This window comes from Platichthys flesus, chromosome 1 (assembly GCF_949316205.1).
Source record: "Platichthys flesus chromosome 1, fPlaFle2.1, whole genome shotgun sequence".
Lineage (NCBI taxonomy): Eukaryota > Metazoa > Chordata > Actinopteri > Pleuronectiformes > Pleuronectidae > Platichthys > Platichthys flesus.
In genome coordinates, this window is record NC_084945.1 from 23,458,643 (window position 1) to 23,475,156 (window position 16,514).

Consider the following 16,514-nt stretch of genomic DNA (forward strand, 5'->3'; position numbering starts at 1 on the left):
AGACGACTTATACGCGACTCTAATCATGAGCAGTGAGAGCGAGGGCAGGCCGGTCGCTTACTGACAGGTACACCAGCCAACTTATTTTATTTGGTCCAACGGAAATGACTAGTAGTGGTTATTACAGTTTGGCGATGAACACAGAAACTGGCTCTTTCTTTTTTTCTCCAGAAGACTATTTATTGATATGAAAAGTATTTCTACAAATTCAATTAAAAGGTGTTATAACAAATGACGCGCTCTACATTTGAGGATTGCACATTCATTATCGTCCTTGAGTTAAATTTCAGGCCCTGCTGAATGTCTTTGGTGTTACATAACATTTTCTAACTGCAAATTATCCCCATCATTTCGGTGTTTTGTTCATCCTTGTAAGAGACATCTTGTTCTAAAGGAAGCACATTTGAATTTCAATCAAGACTTCACAGGGAGATGGAATGAAAAGGAGACGCGAGATAGACACGGTGAGAGAGGCATGCGGGGGGTGGGGAGACAGATATGTAGATGAGACGAAGTGAGGGAGAAAGAGATGCTAGAGGAGTGAAGGGGAGTGGTGGGTGTAGTGGCTGGAGGATGGAGACAGACATGGAAGAGTTGAAGACTTCTTGGGTTCTTTGGCCGAGGACTGTATCTGCTGGTCCTTAATTTTAACAGCAGTCATCTGTCAGTTCGAATGCCAAGCATGAATAATAGAGGCTCAGCCAAACTATGCCAGCTCTCTGAATTATTAATTCACAACCACAGACTTGCATTAGCACTCGGTGTGGGGCACTTTCCACTGTGGGCCACAGACACATGCTGTACGCCCGCATCCTCACCCCCAGGAAGTGACCATGCGTGTGTCTTCAGAACATGAACAAAGCCATTTAACACGAGGAGATTCCTCTTTGCACGAATACTAACTGACAGGAACTGAAATTGTTCAATGACAGTATCAGATACTCTAAATACAGTGATATAAAATACAAGTGGAAAAGCATTTGCTTCCCCAAATTTATATGAGATCAGAGTGATTAACTCCTGTCCTCTTAATATGTAGCAATACAATTTGTTAATAATCATTACCATTTCCACCACAATAGTAAATCCCTTGAGACAATGCTAACTAGGTCAATAGTTTCTTTTAATAGGCTATGTTAAGAATTGTAGCCTAATTAGCTGAGAGGAGATCTGCCTGACACTGCTTTGACATGTTACACACTGTATCAGTAAAAGTGAAAATGTGAAGGTCGGGTGTCTTTGTCTAAAGCCATTTTCAGACATGACCTACGGGTAGAGTCCGGTGAACTGGGTCCGGAATTTACCCAGAGTTTTTTTTTCACACATGCACAACACAGAGGGAGGTTCTCTGCACAGACGCCTTCCCAGCAGCATCAGATCGTCTGCATTATTCAGCTGAGAGGTGGAGCCAGCGGGTACAGCACGTGTTAACTCCGCTGCCGAGATAACATGATTTTCTTGACAACACACAAACATTTGACATCTTCATCTTTGGTTTTCTAAATGGATCATGCTGTTTTTTCACTGGGAGACTTTTTTTTTTCCTTTTTATGCATCTGTTGCATTTCTACAGACTTTGTACGACTAGGCCAGGTGGAGGAAGTCTGCAAATAATCAGGAGCCGCTCACTTTTTCGTTCAAAAGGTGCTGCTCCTCCTCCAGGGAAAATATAGAAGATCTGTGGCGTTCAGTGCATGTCTGAAAGATTCTTTAATATGTGAGAGTCAAAAATACGCAGACAAAAGACTGAGGCACGTATATTTAATCCTCAACAGCCTACAATAGTGGTTTGAGTTACAGGTGAGCTAAGAGGATCTTGACTCCCTTGAAAAGGACAGGACCTTTTTAGAGGGAACTCTGAAACATCATTTTTGTTACAGGTTACAGACCCAGATTTTCTGTACAGTGAGGTTCACAATCGAATGGGACTCAGAGTACATACCAGTCACCTTATTAAACAACAATTATATTCAGTAAATGCACATTTTTATTTGGATCTGCACCTAATTTCCCATTCACAAAATACAAGGCCTCTTAAAAAATCTTTTCATCAGGACCAATGAATTATTCAATGAGAAATCAAAACAAATGTTTTCAAATGCCGCAATAAAAAAACGTGTTTAAAAGAAGCATCCTGGTTGCGCCCCCATCCAGATCTGCACCAAAATCTTCCTCCACAAAATGTCATGATAATTGGTTTCATGGCTGCTAACAAACAAACAAATGTAGATGAATATTGTCCTTGCCAAAACTAAAAGATATGTCCTTGTGTGTTATCAAATGTCTCCACTAATTAACACAAAATGGTGCCTTTTCCTGCATGGCCATCCATCACATTACACTGCCTCTTATACTTCTTTTCACCAAGTTGGGTCGGATTTGTTTGTTGCATGCAGGTCGCACATAGAGACAGATGCTCACCAGAAAAAAGGACTCCCCTGAAATCCACTGGGTAATTCAAACACTGCCTACAATGTACAAATGCACATCAACCAAAAGAACATTCTGTTGTGTTCAAGTGTAGGTTGAAAAACAGCAAATCCAGAGCCTGTGCTCACCTGTGGATGAGGACGTTGGGTGATAAGGTGATGGTGTGGGAGAGAAACCCCATGAGGACACTGAGGCACACGTGATGCATCACAGAGGAGAGTATCTGTGAATGCAGAGGCAGTGTTTGCAGAGGCAGCTCCTGCAAATCTTGCCTGCGGAGAACACGGCTTCAGGATTTCTTCGGTAAATTCACAGAAGGCTCACACACACGCGCAAACTTGCACACCAGACACACAGTGCGTGCAGGGATAAGCCTCGGTCACTCTCGCAGCCCAGGGAAGGCAGCTTTAAAGAAAATGCTGTGCAAATGGAACTAAGCAGAATGATTTTGAATTCACATTACAGTTCATTTTCAATATTTGCTAATAATAAAATAGCTTACGATGATTTATATCATGCCATCACAGAAATAAAAAACAACCATGGTTTCATATTATTCTCTATCGTTTATTTCCTAGTGCATCAAATCACACTCTCTATGATGATAACTTCTGCTATTCGGTCGGGACACAATGAGGAGGTGGTATACGTGGTTAGTGCCTTAACACAGACGTGGTTTGTTTGACACAGACAAGGAAACTGTGGTTTGAAAATAATGTCGCAGCCTGGTCCCCACACCAGACTATGAATCTCATTTACGACCTACACAAGAACCATGTCAAAACATACAGAGTCTATGAGTGAGGCCCACAACTGCAGTTGAGGGCTCAGAACAAACCCAGATGTTGCAAGAAGCTTTTACCTGTGACATATGGCCAAGAACCCCGAAGACAGGAGGAGACCGTAACATCTGCAAAGAGCCTTTCCTCAATCTTGATATAAGCTCTATTGGGATGAGATCATACTGCACCAGGCTACCTCTCCCTACTCACTCTGCCTAAATTTGCATGGTCACCTGTTTTGTAATATTTAAGGACCATTGCCGGGTCCCGTGGTAGCATTAGGACGGCTAACACAGCAAAGACATACAAAAATAAAAGCAGGCCTCCAAGACAAGTTAGGTTTGTCTATCACCTGACCTGAATACTGTGCACTGATTGGCCTAAAGAAAAAACATGAACCTCCAGTGATTGGAAGAAAGAATAAAAAATGCTTGTGTGTTTAATTACCGATTACTGCAATAACATCTCAGTGACAACACTAAGAGGCTCGTCTGCCAATATCAACACAGTCCTCTGATTACCCAACGAAGCTGAATGGAGGAGGGTCATTTGGCACCAACCATGAGAATAATCTAAAACCCAATTTATATACAATCTCTGCCCATTACTTGACACAATGAGGTTAACAGTGAAACAAGCCAAGGGATATGCAGGGAGGGGTCATCGTATCCTAAACGGTTGGTACATTCTTACGTTCCCAGGAGACTCAAGATGGAGCTTTGCTGAAACTTGAGACGGGTGGTTGTATTTTCCTCCGTCACTGACCACGTCGTGGTCTACTCAGATGCTTGGACATCGCCGCGAATAGCAGATAATCTCTGTGTGGGTTTGTATGTGAGTGACCAAGTAATAGTATATGGATCTGAATGGGTGTGGGTGACTGTACATGTGTGCGCATAACACAGAACGGTTAGAGAGCTGAATGAGACATGTTGTGTGAAAGTCAGATGTGAATGTAGAGCGAGTAGGAGAGAACAAGCTAAAGTCAGGAGGTTAGCAAAGCGCTATCAACTATAATCACTGCAAAACACTCGACTGCAATAATTTCACTTCCTCATTGGGAACTGAACTAAGAAGTTTCTGAGAGGCAAGGAGAGATACTTCAAAAGGGGATGTGTATCTGTTTTTTTTCACATACCAATTCGGTTCAGTCTAGTATATTTGGGTCCACTGAAGATTTGTGTTTAAAAAAATAAGCGACAATTTTGCAAAAATTAAGACATACAACTTTTTGTTACTTGTTAAAAGTCTAAATAACTTAAATATAACATATCAAAAATAAGTGCAAAAATTTACAAAACCAACTACTATTATAGATTAAACCTAACCCAACTACAATAATGTAATATTAAATAATTGTGTCAAAGCAAATAGCTCCCAATTTGTCATCAAGCGCCTTTCCACATGGATGCCAGTACTCCCAGATGATGTGCTCTGCATCAGAGAAGGAGACATTCCTCGATTCTTAGTTGCGGACGTGGAAGATTCTGCATCGATGCCGACAGAACATAATCTAATTATGTTTTTCCTCTACGTTCATTGTTTTAGCGATGTCCCCCCGCTGAAGAATTAATAACCAGAGCTGCTTCAGGATTAGACAGACATACATTAAAAAGTTCTGGTTGTCCGGTGTCAGAGTCTCTGTACTCTTCACTTTGCCGCTGACATGACCACAGTCAGGACATAAGGGTTATCGGTTTCGTGTGTGAAGAGGGACAGAGACACACGCACCGGTAAGCAGGCCAGCTATTTCAGCACAGAGCTCACCACAATGAGGTACCGAAATCTGCATTGAGATCTGGTTCCGTAGATACCAGGCGTATAGGAACCAGTGCCTGATTGGCACCGGATTTCGGCAGCCAACCAAAGCCTCACGTCACATATTAAGCATTTGTGTTATTTAGGCTGTCACCTGACATCTAAATTCATCATGAAATTAGATTTATTGAGATTCACCTTGATAGAAAAAGCAAAGACAGTATCAGGTGGCAATTTGATATTGACATTTGTTCAAGGCATACACTAAGCAGAGGATAGAGAGAATCAGTGTTTACATGCACACTCATATTGACAAAAGGAGCTCTATCCTGTATACGGTCTTTACTGGTTGTTTCATGGAAATTCCTGTTCCTAGTAAACAGTTTGTTTCAGGGAGCTGTTCAGATAGAGATTGTTGTTCAATCGTCCTGCCGAGTTCATTGATGGCGTGTTACTTAAATACTCGTAACTCTATGGAAACAGCACTTGCCCTCAATCAACTGTATTGATTCTCATTGATTAGCACAGAATGCACAGCTTCTTCAGTGTGAGCAAAACATTTGACATTCTAGCAGCAACTCTGCCTCAAGGTGTTAAGTGCAAAAAGAAGATATAGACAATATCTCTAAATTCCCATGCCATGTAAAGAGGTTTGGGCCACAATAATCAGACAAGATTCAGGTGCTAACAGGATTTCTGTGTGCAATAATATTCTAGAGGGCCTAAAGAGGAGCACATCTGTGTACCTCTAAATCAATCATTCTGCAGCTATTTATGCATTCATATCCAGCCACTTACCTCTCAGTAAATCTGGGTTCATTAACTGCTGTATGAGAAATATGCGCAGATGTAGGACACAGTCAACAATAAACATCTCTACACTGCGTAGATCTTCTGCCTTAATCTCTCATCTGAAAAACAGCAGGGGGAAAAAGTTGCCTTTATGAAAAAGACAGCCTGAGGGGAGTTCTATGCATAGATATGATCAAATGGAATTGTGCTTTAAAAAAGGAAAACCCAGTGTTAAAGTAAATCCAATTCAGGTCACCCTCTGTGACGTCATCAGAGCAGACACGTTTGCTGTCACCGTATCTTTGAAGTCAATCAGATGGCTCAATTGCACAAAAATATTCTGGGGCACACTGAACAGCAGATAAAAGAGGAACCACTGGAGCCCCCCCGCTGAGACGGAATTCATTGTCACCAACATCATCATCAGCGATTCCTTCTGTATTCTTTTTAGGAGCGTCACGATCATGGCAGGAGGGTTTTGTTTCTCTGTAAACGGAGACAAATTCCATCAAGATCACACTGTGCACTTCAGTGAACGAGGAATAGGTGATCAGACAGTGGGGGTAAGCAGGGGATGTCCCAAATATAAATTACATGTTGACACAGGTCTGCGGTACTTTCTACTTCCTTCTCGGCTAATGAACATTTGTCTAAAATTCTGAGATACTTGATCCTCCATATACTGTATGTACCTGACAGTGTGTATGTGACAGAGCAGAGCTCTCCACAAATAATGCAATAAAATGATCTGAGGTTACAAGGTGGTCTTTGTCGTGGATGACGCACAGATGTGTCTTTTACTGTGTGTATATATATATATATATATATATATATATATATATATATATATATATATGCATGTAATTATAAAGGAGATAGTTGTAGAGTAGTCCAACTCTTTTACTAAACTGAAAATGTATCCTTCTGCTCGTTATTTCCAGTCAGTTCTTGCACAGCCCTAAAACACAGACTGATGTAATTCATCCAAATCACGATCCAAATGTAAACGGTTTTGTTTCACGATACACAAAGTCTGAACAGCAAGAGGCGCCCAATCCCACTCGCTGCCACAGCAGCAGGTGCAGCTTGTTGTGCATGTGTGTGTGTCCAATCACACTCCAATCGAATCACAACGCCACGTAATCTCAACCAACACACAGTATTGACTATAGTAGCTTCTCAGCAGCGAGGTCAAAGAGGATCATCAGTTTTACATTTACAAAAGCGTGCTGTCAACACTCAGGAGCAGATTATTAATTTAATATTGTCTTAGTTATTTTTGTTGTATCTATTTTTTGTGGTTTGAACTGGATTGAACTGAACTATGTTGGGCTTGTGGGACAGATGTGGTGACTCTGGGAGACACACACCCTCACCTCTTTCTTATTATTTTTGCAATTTTTGTTTATGTAGTGAAATGGGAATTCAAGTCCAACATGTTCTTTTGTGTTCTTCTCTTTACTGTTCCACATGTTGGTGTTTTAATAAAAGCCACAAAGTTCCCCCCGCTTTTTCTTAAGCACCCACTACACTGAGAATTCAGAGTCCATTGTGTGGTGCTGGTTCGCACAGTGGGGGGTTTCTGGGAATAGAGGCGGGTTGATAAGTGACGGACAAGCAGGGAACAATAAGCTATAGCGAAGCTGCATGGTGACTTGGCAGTTTTGGGTGTTTTATGATATGGGCCTGAGGAATTCTTCACTATGCCATTTCTAAATTATTACCTCAGGTAGAACATGGTTATGTGGATAATAAACCATTTCAGCTGGTTACAGGAGCTTGTGGGGGTTGTCTGGCTGTTGCCTGACAGATCAGACGTTGGTATTATTACAGCAGGCACGCTGCCACACCAAGGGATTTTAAGGGGTAAAAAAAAACACTTTGACTTTTAGTCATTCACTTTTGTGCACAGTTGCATCATCCTTAAAAAGTTTATGCAAAGTGTTCAAAACAAGAACATTTCTCCTTGATGCAGGGATGAAGTCCCCACAGTTTAAACTCCAACACAGTTTCACCAGCATCAAACAGTTTAAAAAAGGAAACAAAAACAAGACATGAATTTGTCTGAAATGGCACATTCTCGAAATTGCCAAATTCTTGAGTTAACAAGGTCGCTGTGTGAAGCCCTTCTCAGTGAGGAAGCTTTTGGATGCTGTGGGTGTAGTGCAAGACCCGGCATGTGTCAGGCCTCGAGCTCTGCTCATTGCCTACATTGTGCAGCCAGCCAGCAGGCGTGGCGGCAGACGCCTCCCGGCCTTCAAGGGGCTGCCTAACTGACCACTCGCTGACCAGATGGAGAGGCCACACTGAGTTTGCGAGCAAGATGGCAGCTACAATGCCACTATTCTACTGAGAAGCATGATCACCAGGATGGAGAGTGTGAAGGGGGGGTGCCTATATCAAAGCTCTGCGGGCGCCGCACAGAAACAAAGAAGTTGGAATGACACTTTAAGAAGGAACAAATCAGGAACACTGATGATCTGATGTACACTTTTCCACTATTATTACGTTAAGTGTTTGCTTCGAGTACAGTTACAGTGTAGAAAGTCAATGTTGTTTAAAGGGGGGCTAAAACAAAACGTCAAACAGGCATACACTAAATATGTTTGTCAAATTATATAATTCCAATGGAATCATCAGTGATGCCCCAAATGAACTCAGACCAAACTGAGAGAGATCATAACCTTTGTTTAAATGGCCTAATAGAAAACAATGAGTTGGTTAGTAGATTAGACAACCAACTATTTCAATAAACGATTAATTAATAACTATATATATAGCACTCAATAAAGCAATCAATTTTACCAGTTCCAACTTCTCTAATGTGAGTATTTACAGTTTTTGGCAGAGTTTTGAGCTGGAATGTGAGCAAAACAGGCAATTTAAACACATCAACTATGAGAAAGTACAGCCGGCATTTGTAATTACTTTGACGTTTCATGTTATAAACAAGTCATTGACTAATAAAGACAGTAAATAAGCAGATTAATAATCATTTAGTAGCATTACTGACAATAATCTGGTTAGGAGTAGGCCTATAAGGCTTCTCCCTAACAGGAAAGAGAGAGAGAGAGAGAGAGAGAGAGAGAGAGAGAGACAGAGAGAGAGAGAGAGACAGAGACAGTGGTGTATGGTATACGCAAATTACAAAGACCGCTTTGATCATCAATCAGCTGACACAATGCAACTGTTGTACAGTCCACAACAAGTGTGTATGGTGCTACAGATGCACCTATTCTGTCTCTACAGTGGTGTAAAAAGAGGAAGCAGTGCAGGTGCAGTGCAGATCTGCTGTCAGGTCCACTTTCCATCACCCTTCCAAAATAAGTAGACCGTGGCAGTGCTTGCGACTTTGCATCGGGCAATGTCTAGAATAAACGTGCATAGCTCAGAGTGGGGCACATGTCTATCATACACGGTGACAGATACGATGCAGTGCTAAAAATGAAATAACCTTTTACAGGTATTAAACACAGTGACCCAGGCTGCTGAAATGCAGACGATAATGTAGTGACTGAACTGAATGCCTCTACGCAGAAGGGAAACAGCCTACAGTGCAAAGTTTAAGTCTCGCACCATCTGTGATGTCCTGTTGCTCATGAGCATCAATATACTGTTAATCTCTGCACCAAAGGCCCCATGATAAATCTCCACACTGTTGTTGTGCTGGCTGATTAAAGAGACAGTGGGCATTGGAGAAAATGGGCTGGAGGGGAAAAATGAACTAAATGCCGGCATTGTGTTGAGATCAGCAGGGCCTTGGACGGGCTTCAAATGTGCAATGAGATGGTCAGTGTACAGACAGAGGAACCAGCACTTCCCAGCTGAGTACATTAGACACACTCAGAGCTTAGCTTGAGACAGAAGCAGCTTCAAGGATCGACCGGACAGGGATTTTATTTTTCTCCCCCACCTCAACACAACTCATCACTGAAAAGGAAGAGAGTGGACATGAAGCCAGGCCTTCACACTTGTCCTGTCCCTTCTGGTCCACGCCAGGCTTCACCTCGATTAGAGTACTCCGATCGAGCCATCAGTCGGTCAGTGAATCGGAGAGAGCTATTGACAAACAGGGGACAGGTGGAGAAAGAACTGACTGCACAGATAGAGGGATGTATGTTCTCACTACATAGAGCTGAGCCACACGTTGTTTACAGCACTGGGATAGTGTGCTGAAATAAAACAATTAGAACTATTTCTTTCTGCATAGAAAAGATGTTTAATCATACAAAAGGACTTAATTGCCACCTATCTCATTAAAGACCCTTCAGGCATTCTGTTGGACAGCCTAGCGTGACGACAGCAGGTTAGACACGACAGACGCAGCATATGGATCTCTAACAGGTTGCAGTCTGGTTCAGCAGATACTTTTGGGGATAATGAATGCAAAGCTCTCATAAACCACACTTTGCCCCAATCAGATTTCTCTGACGGAAAACCCAAATCCACCTTGCTGCTACATCAGCACTCACTGGGATCCACATGGCATTTAAGACCGATTGGCTGCAATATACCATCTATTTAGTACCAACATGTATAGCTGATTGTTGGTTGGGTTTTTAATCAAGCGAAAAAATAATATACAATCTAGTTGAAATTCTGAGGAAAAATTTGTGCAAGTGAGACAGCAAATAATATATCACAATTATCTATCATAACATCCCTTCCAATTGCTTCTTCATCCAAGTTATCATGCAAAATACAGTTGCCTATCAGATTCAAACTGACGGCAGTAATCAGAGATATATGAAAGCTACGGGATCTTATGTCGATGGTATTTTAGATTTTGAGCAGTCACATGTCACACGACGTGTAAAGCCACGGTTTAATAACTAAATGATGAGATTTGCTCCCTTGAAACAACCAGCGAGTGAGACTGAAAGTGATCAGTTGAGTCCCGATGTAACAATACACTGCAGACCCACTTGGCTTGGTCAGTCATGCCACAGCTTGTAAAGGTATGCACATCTCAGCATTTCACTCAGACATTTACCTTCAAACACTGGCGGAGAACATAAACAAGGCCAGAGCAACATTTGACACTAATAACATTAGATAATAACACACGCTAGCTTTCATACAAGCACTGGACTCCGCGGTTCCTCCATAGCTTGTCTAGTATAAAGTCTGTCGAAATCCAGAAGTCGATGTGTGAACCCAGCAGGGGATGTCCCACTGGATTCACCAAAGGTACAGTAAAAAATATACAGAATGGATATTCTCCCAGTGAGAAAGCAACGACACAACACAGAAGACAGCAATGAAGATGCCATGAGAGTTGGTCGGGAGTTACACCGCGGACACGCTAGTGGCGGTAGAGTTTCTATGCTGGTGTGAAGTTTCTCCCGGCTTCTGGTCCACCTATTACAAATTCTCTGACGTCGCTGTTTACTTCGGAACAATGGCAAGTGTTACTAAGCAGATCGTGATGGAGTTGGACCTTATAGATATTGAAGAGCTATTACCCTTTCTTAAAGAACTGCACTGAAGAAAAGAAAGACGTCATCCATGTTGGTTCCTTCAACTCAATTCAAAAGTGGCGCACAGTCTGCTGGAAATAGGATGCTACCAAGTGGGCCAATCACAGCTCTTGTGGACTGCTCCACGCGTAGTTACATTTATGGGGAGGTGCACATGAGAGTGTGGCGTAGCTCTGCGTAGGGTACAAGTATAAGCGTGGCTTCAACGCAGAGTAACGAATCAGGCTTTACGCAGAGGATTTGATGCTGTTGTGAACATGACCCTCCCGCTGAGTTGTGCATGTGTGGAAGGCAAACTCCGAAGCCAATTCTCTGGATTTTAGCCTCAGGCCATGTCTGAAAAAAACCATAGTATTTTTCATGTCCCTTAACCTGAATACCTCTGTGTTTGCAGGCATACACCTGGCCTAAGTGTCCTTAAGCAAGACCATGGAGCTTTACCTGCTCCAGGATGGTGTTCTGTAGTTTAACCTGACCTCTGACCTCCCCATGGAGCAGTGTAAGACAACAAACTATTTCTCTTTGTAGTCAAAACATAACATGGCAGTATGATCTGCTGTTTTTATCAACAGGACAACTTGTGTGTAGCACTTTCATAAATACTGACACACATTCTCCAGCAACCAAGATCAATGCGAAGGCTGAACCTCAGCTCCAGCCCTGTGTTTATTTTCGGACGGGACTCTCCTCAGTTCCCTGTACAAAAAAACCATGAACAAGGCCAAACCAAAGCAGTGTCACAACTCGACCATGCACATGGCTCTGACTTCGATGATACGCTATCCGCCTCTCTAAAGCCAGCTCCGCGAGCTTTTACTAAAACCCCGAACCGCTGCATCGCCTGGGACACAAGGCTGCAAGGTTTCCTGTTCTACTGACTCCCATCTCCATGGCTGCACATCCCTTCAACCCCAGACCCACTGTGGATAGAGAGGGGAGTCACAATGGGAGGTCAAGACCAAAAGGCGTTAGCCACCATCGAGGTGTCCGATTATGGAAGCAGGTGAGAGGATGGGGGCTTTTGTGCAAAAATCTCCCAAGAACATATGAGAACATGAAAGCGAACAAGGCAACGGTGGAAGAGCTACAGCCGCGTTCACTTTGTGTTTCCTGAATAAACGGGCTACAGCCTACAGGGAGTTGGGAATAAACACTGTCCGATGATGGATCTCGTTGCATTGTATGTTACCTAGCAGCTAAAGCCTGAAACATGCTTCTGCGTTTTCACGGGCCCGTAAGCGCAAGAGCCCTTCCGGGTCCCTTACGTGCTTATGTATCCCTCCTTACGTGCTGACGGGTGTCGACCCCCTTTTCTAAAATTTACGGCAAAGCTCCGCAAGCTCACTCAGCCCGCAAGGCTGTGATTAGTCTGCTCTACATCCCTTCTGGAGCTGCATTTCCGGTTTCATGCCCCATAATACCGGCAGAAATCACGGAAGATTTAGAAGAACGAATATGGACCAAATAGAAGAGCACTTGGCAGAATATATCCGATAGTATGATAGCTTGTATAACCTGTCATTGACTGGCGGATTTGTCCGCCAGAAAAAGGCTACGAGGAGCCGCAGTGGCTATGTAAATAAACAATCGACGAAGAAGAAAGAAGGCGTCTCTAAGGTCGTCTCGACAAAAAGCATTACTCCGCCTAGTGTTCTGGCGCGGAATTGCTTTTAAGACGCGCAACGGTTGGGGAAGCATGAATGAAAACGAGTCTTGCGCCACAGCGGCGTGAAAAGACGCAGACGCAGTCGCAGAAGCATGTTTCAGGCTTCAGGCTAAGGCTAAGGCTCTCGAACAGGTTTCACGTTATCTCCGTGAAGAAAAGCCCCAGAGGAGCAGGAGACCCGTTCCCCGCGGCCAGTGGCGCTGATGTAACCACCGTGTCCACACGAACAGAGACCCCCGGCCGCTGGGTTCTCCACCGCCCGGCTCCGCGGGCTACAGAGAGCAGCGAAAACAACGGAGACACAACAGTGGCTCTGCGCTGTGGCCAACTCACCCGAGACACAGCGGAGAGCAGCGGGGCAGATGTGGCTGGAGACTAGCGGCGAAGGCCCATCAGGGAGAGTCGGGCGCTGCGGGCGCATCCAGCTCGGGCAGCGGGGAAATAACACAATCCAGGACGTGGCTTCGCTTCGACGGTCGTCCGGTTGTCTGCATCTGTGTGTGAGCGTGTGAGCGTGTGACTGTGTTTGTGTGTGTGTGCAGCTCGGGCCTGCTTGCTGGAGGAAATGGTCTCCGCTCCGTCACCGCACCGCGCCTGCGCAGTGCAGCAGGCAGAGCCACGGGGGCGAGCGGTGTGTGAGCGCAACCGTGTGGCCAACAGGTGGAGGACTGGTTACTGCTGCAGGACATGCACATAGTGTATTCTGTAATATAACAGGTTGACGGTGTGTTTTATTACACCAGGTATACAGTATTCTGTAAAATAACTGGTATGCAGTATGTTGTACTATACCAGGTATACAGTATGTTCTATTATACCAGGTATATACAGTATTCTATATTATACTAGGTATATAGTATTGACTATTATACCATGATTAAAGTATGTTGTATTATATCAGGCATATAGTATGTTTTATTATACCAGGTATAGAGTATCCTCTCGATTATACCAGCTGTACAGTATGTTTTATGTACGAGGTACTCAGGGTGTTGTTTTTTATATCAAATACAGTATATTGTATTATACCAGGAATACATTGTGCTATTTTATACCAGGACATTCAATATTACTAGTACCAAGTAGTGATTTGGTTTTACTTTGTCCTTTTCTTCTGTCACATATTTTGTATTGGTGGGTGTTTTTGTGTTCTTAATGGATCTCAATGCTTTGTCTTAGTTAGATGATTTGTGTGTTTGGTGTTGATATAATGCAATGTGTCCTTGGGTATCGGGAGGTTTCCTGAGAAATAACATTTGTTAAATTATCATTATTATTATTATTAATTGGTAGCTCTTTCAGCAGCAGACTCCATTCAGAATGAAAAGTAAAATACTGCACTAAATTTGCTTTATTCTTGTTCCATGTGTGGCTCAAATATACGTTAGCTAATAATTTACTTAACTGGTCATATTGTTCCATACATTGCAAGTCAGCTATTTCAGAGGTCTGAAAAGCAAGTGATAGTGGAATTATTATTATCTGGTGTATCGTGTTCTTTTTGTCTTGTTTCAAGTAAAAGTACAAGTACTAATTTAACTTTTGTAGTTAAGTGGAAGTAAGATCTTTCTTTTAAATTTCAAAGCTGTGTTGGATCTAGGATTTTTTTTTTTAATAGGGGGCCATTCAGAGGTCCCAATTTAAACCATGTCCAACATCCATCATGTAAAGTTCCTGATTCAGTGAGGTACATATGGAAGTAATTTCCTGTTGGCTATAGAGCAATAAAGTTGACATTCTTGTCACAGCCATGAAAATCCCTCTTATCACTATAATAACCTATAGTTAATAACTATAACAACTAACAATTATAATAGAAATAATAATATGCTACCTGACAGGATTCTAGCAGATACTCTGTCAAAATTAGTACCTTTCTTAGCGTTAAACCAGGGCGTTAAATCAGCCAAAACCTCATCTACAATAAAACCTTTGTGGTAGTTTTTACACCTTGATTTGTTATTTAAAGTCATCATCAAATGTGTTGTTTTTTTATTTTCTTTTTACTGCAGTATAGAAGAAATATAAAAGTGGTGAGTAGTATAAGCTGTAATCTTTTGGACTGTTTTTCCTTAAAGGTCCAGTGTGTAAGATTCGGTTGAAAGGGAACTAATGACAGACATTTTATATAAAATAATCCTAGTGAGGTTTTCAAGAGTGTGTTTCATCTAAATTATACAATTGTTTTTTTTACCCTAGAATGGGCCCTTTATATTGAAATACTTAATATTTACATCGGGGGGGGGTCCTCTCTACGGAGGCCTCAATGTTTCTTGCCATGTAGTAGCCCAGACGGACAAACTAAACACCCTTTGCGTTTTAATGAATACTGAAGGTTACCATAGGTTCTGTTTCATGTTTGGAAGGGGAGGATGTGGTGAGGGGTGTTCAGCTGCCACATGCAACCTCATCACTAGATGTCACTAAATTATACACACTGAAACTTTAAGGGCAGGCTTTCCAGCTAATGGTAATATAATTTACATTAAAGGGATAGTTCACCCAAAAAAATGCAAATTAACTCTGGTCGATCCATCAATCTACTCACCAATGGAGGAGTGGGTGAAGTGTTTGAGTCCACAAAAGACCTTAGGAGTTTCTGGGGTAAAGAGTGTTTCAGCCAAATCCAATACAATTTAAGTAACTGGTGACCGATTCTTCAAATGTATAAAAATGACTCAAAGTGGCGTAGAAAAGACTTGAAATGGTGTCATTTACACCATGATTCTATCTTAAATTTTCTTTGATATCCTCCTTGGAGCCGCATTCACATTCGCACGCACACACTGTGCGCAAGCTCATGCCCAAGGGTACGCACAGGGTATGCGTTAGCATCGCTATTTAAACCAGCATCACTACCTCTGGTTGCAAACCTTTAGGCCTAACACTGTCACTTGAAAATGACAGCGTTTCGATTCAAATATAGATGTTGAGGCATTTGGACACTTGGATGACACCACAAGAGCAGTATGGAGACATGTTATGTTTTTTAATTGATCACCAGTTACTTCAATTGTATAGGATTTGGCTGAAACCCTGTTTACCCTTGAGACTCCAAAAGTATGTTCTGTGGACTCAAACACTTCACCCATGCCTCCATAGGCATAGGGGTGAGTAGATAGTGAATTTAAATTATTCTGTGAACTATCCCTTTAATGTTCAGACCTCTTATTTAGCATTGTCAAACAACAGATTGAGTTAAACCTGTTCTTCTCCCCTCTGTCAGCTTTTCAGACCAGGCAGTTTCTGTTTTTCTCAGGAAGCTCAAGAGATCCTAGAGGACATTTCATGAGCAGCTGTCGTCTAGTTTGACTCAAACAGTTTGTGCCGGTACAACCAATGGCCGTAATTTAACTAAATCTGGTCTAGTGGCAGGACTATGGGCAGAGAAGGTCTCTGGTCCGACTCCATGGAGAGACAACAAAAGACGAACCTGGATTGATCTGTCCAAAAATCCAAGTCTCCCTACCCTGTCTAGGGCCCCTGAGCAAGGCACCTTACTCAGCCAACATCTGCTCCCCGAACGCTGTACATGGTCGCTCACTGCTCTGTGTCCTGCACCAGATGGGTCAAAAGCAGAGGTTAAATTTTCCTGCATGAGTGTGC

General features: G+C 42.6%; 1 protein-coding gene across 1 annotated transcript in view; it reads right to left on the minus strand.

Annotated features, from left to right (window-relative positions):
- Positions 1 to 13,479, minus strand: part of LOC133954858 (tyrosine-protein kinase CSK) — a 38,787-nt gene extending 25,308 nt beyond the window's left edge. Inside the window, exon 1 of the mRNA XM_062389383.1 lies at positions 13,242 to 13,479. The gene's annotated coding sequence lies outside the window, so the exon portion shown is untranslated. The remainder of the gene's footprint in view (positions 1 to 13,241) is intronic.
- Between the last annotated feature and the right edge of the window lie 3,035 nt (positions 13,480 to 16,514).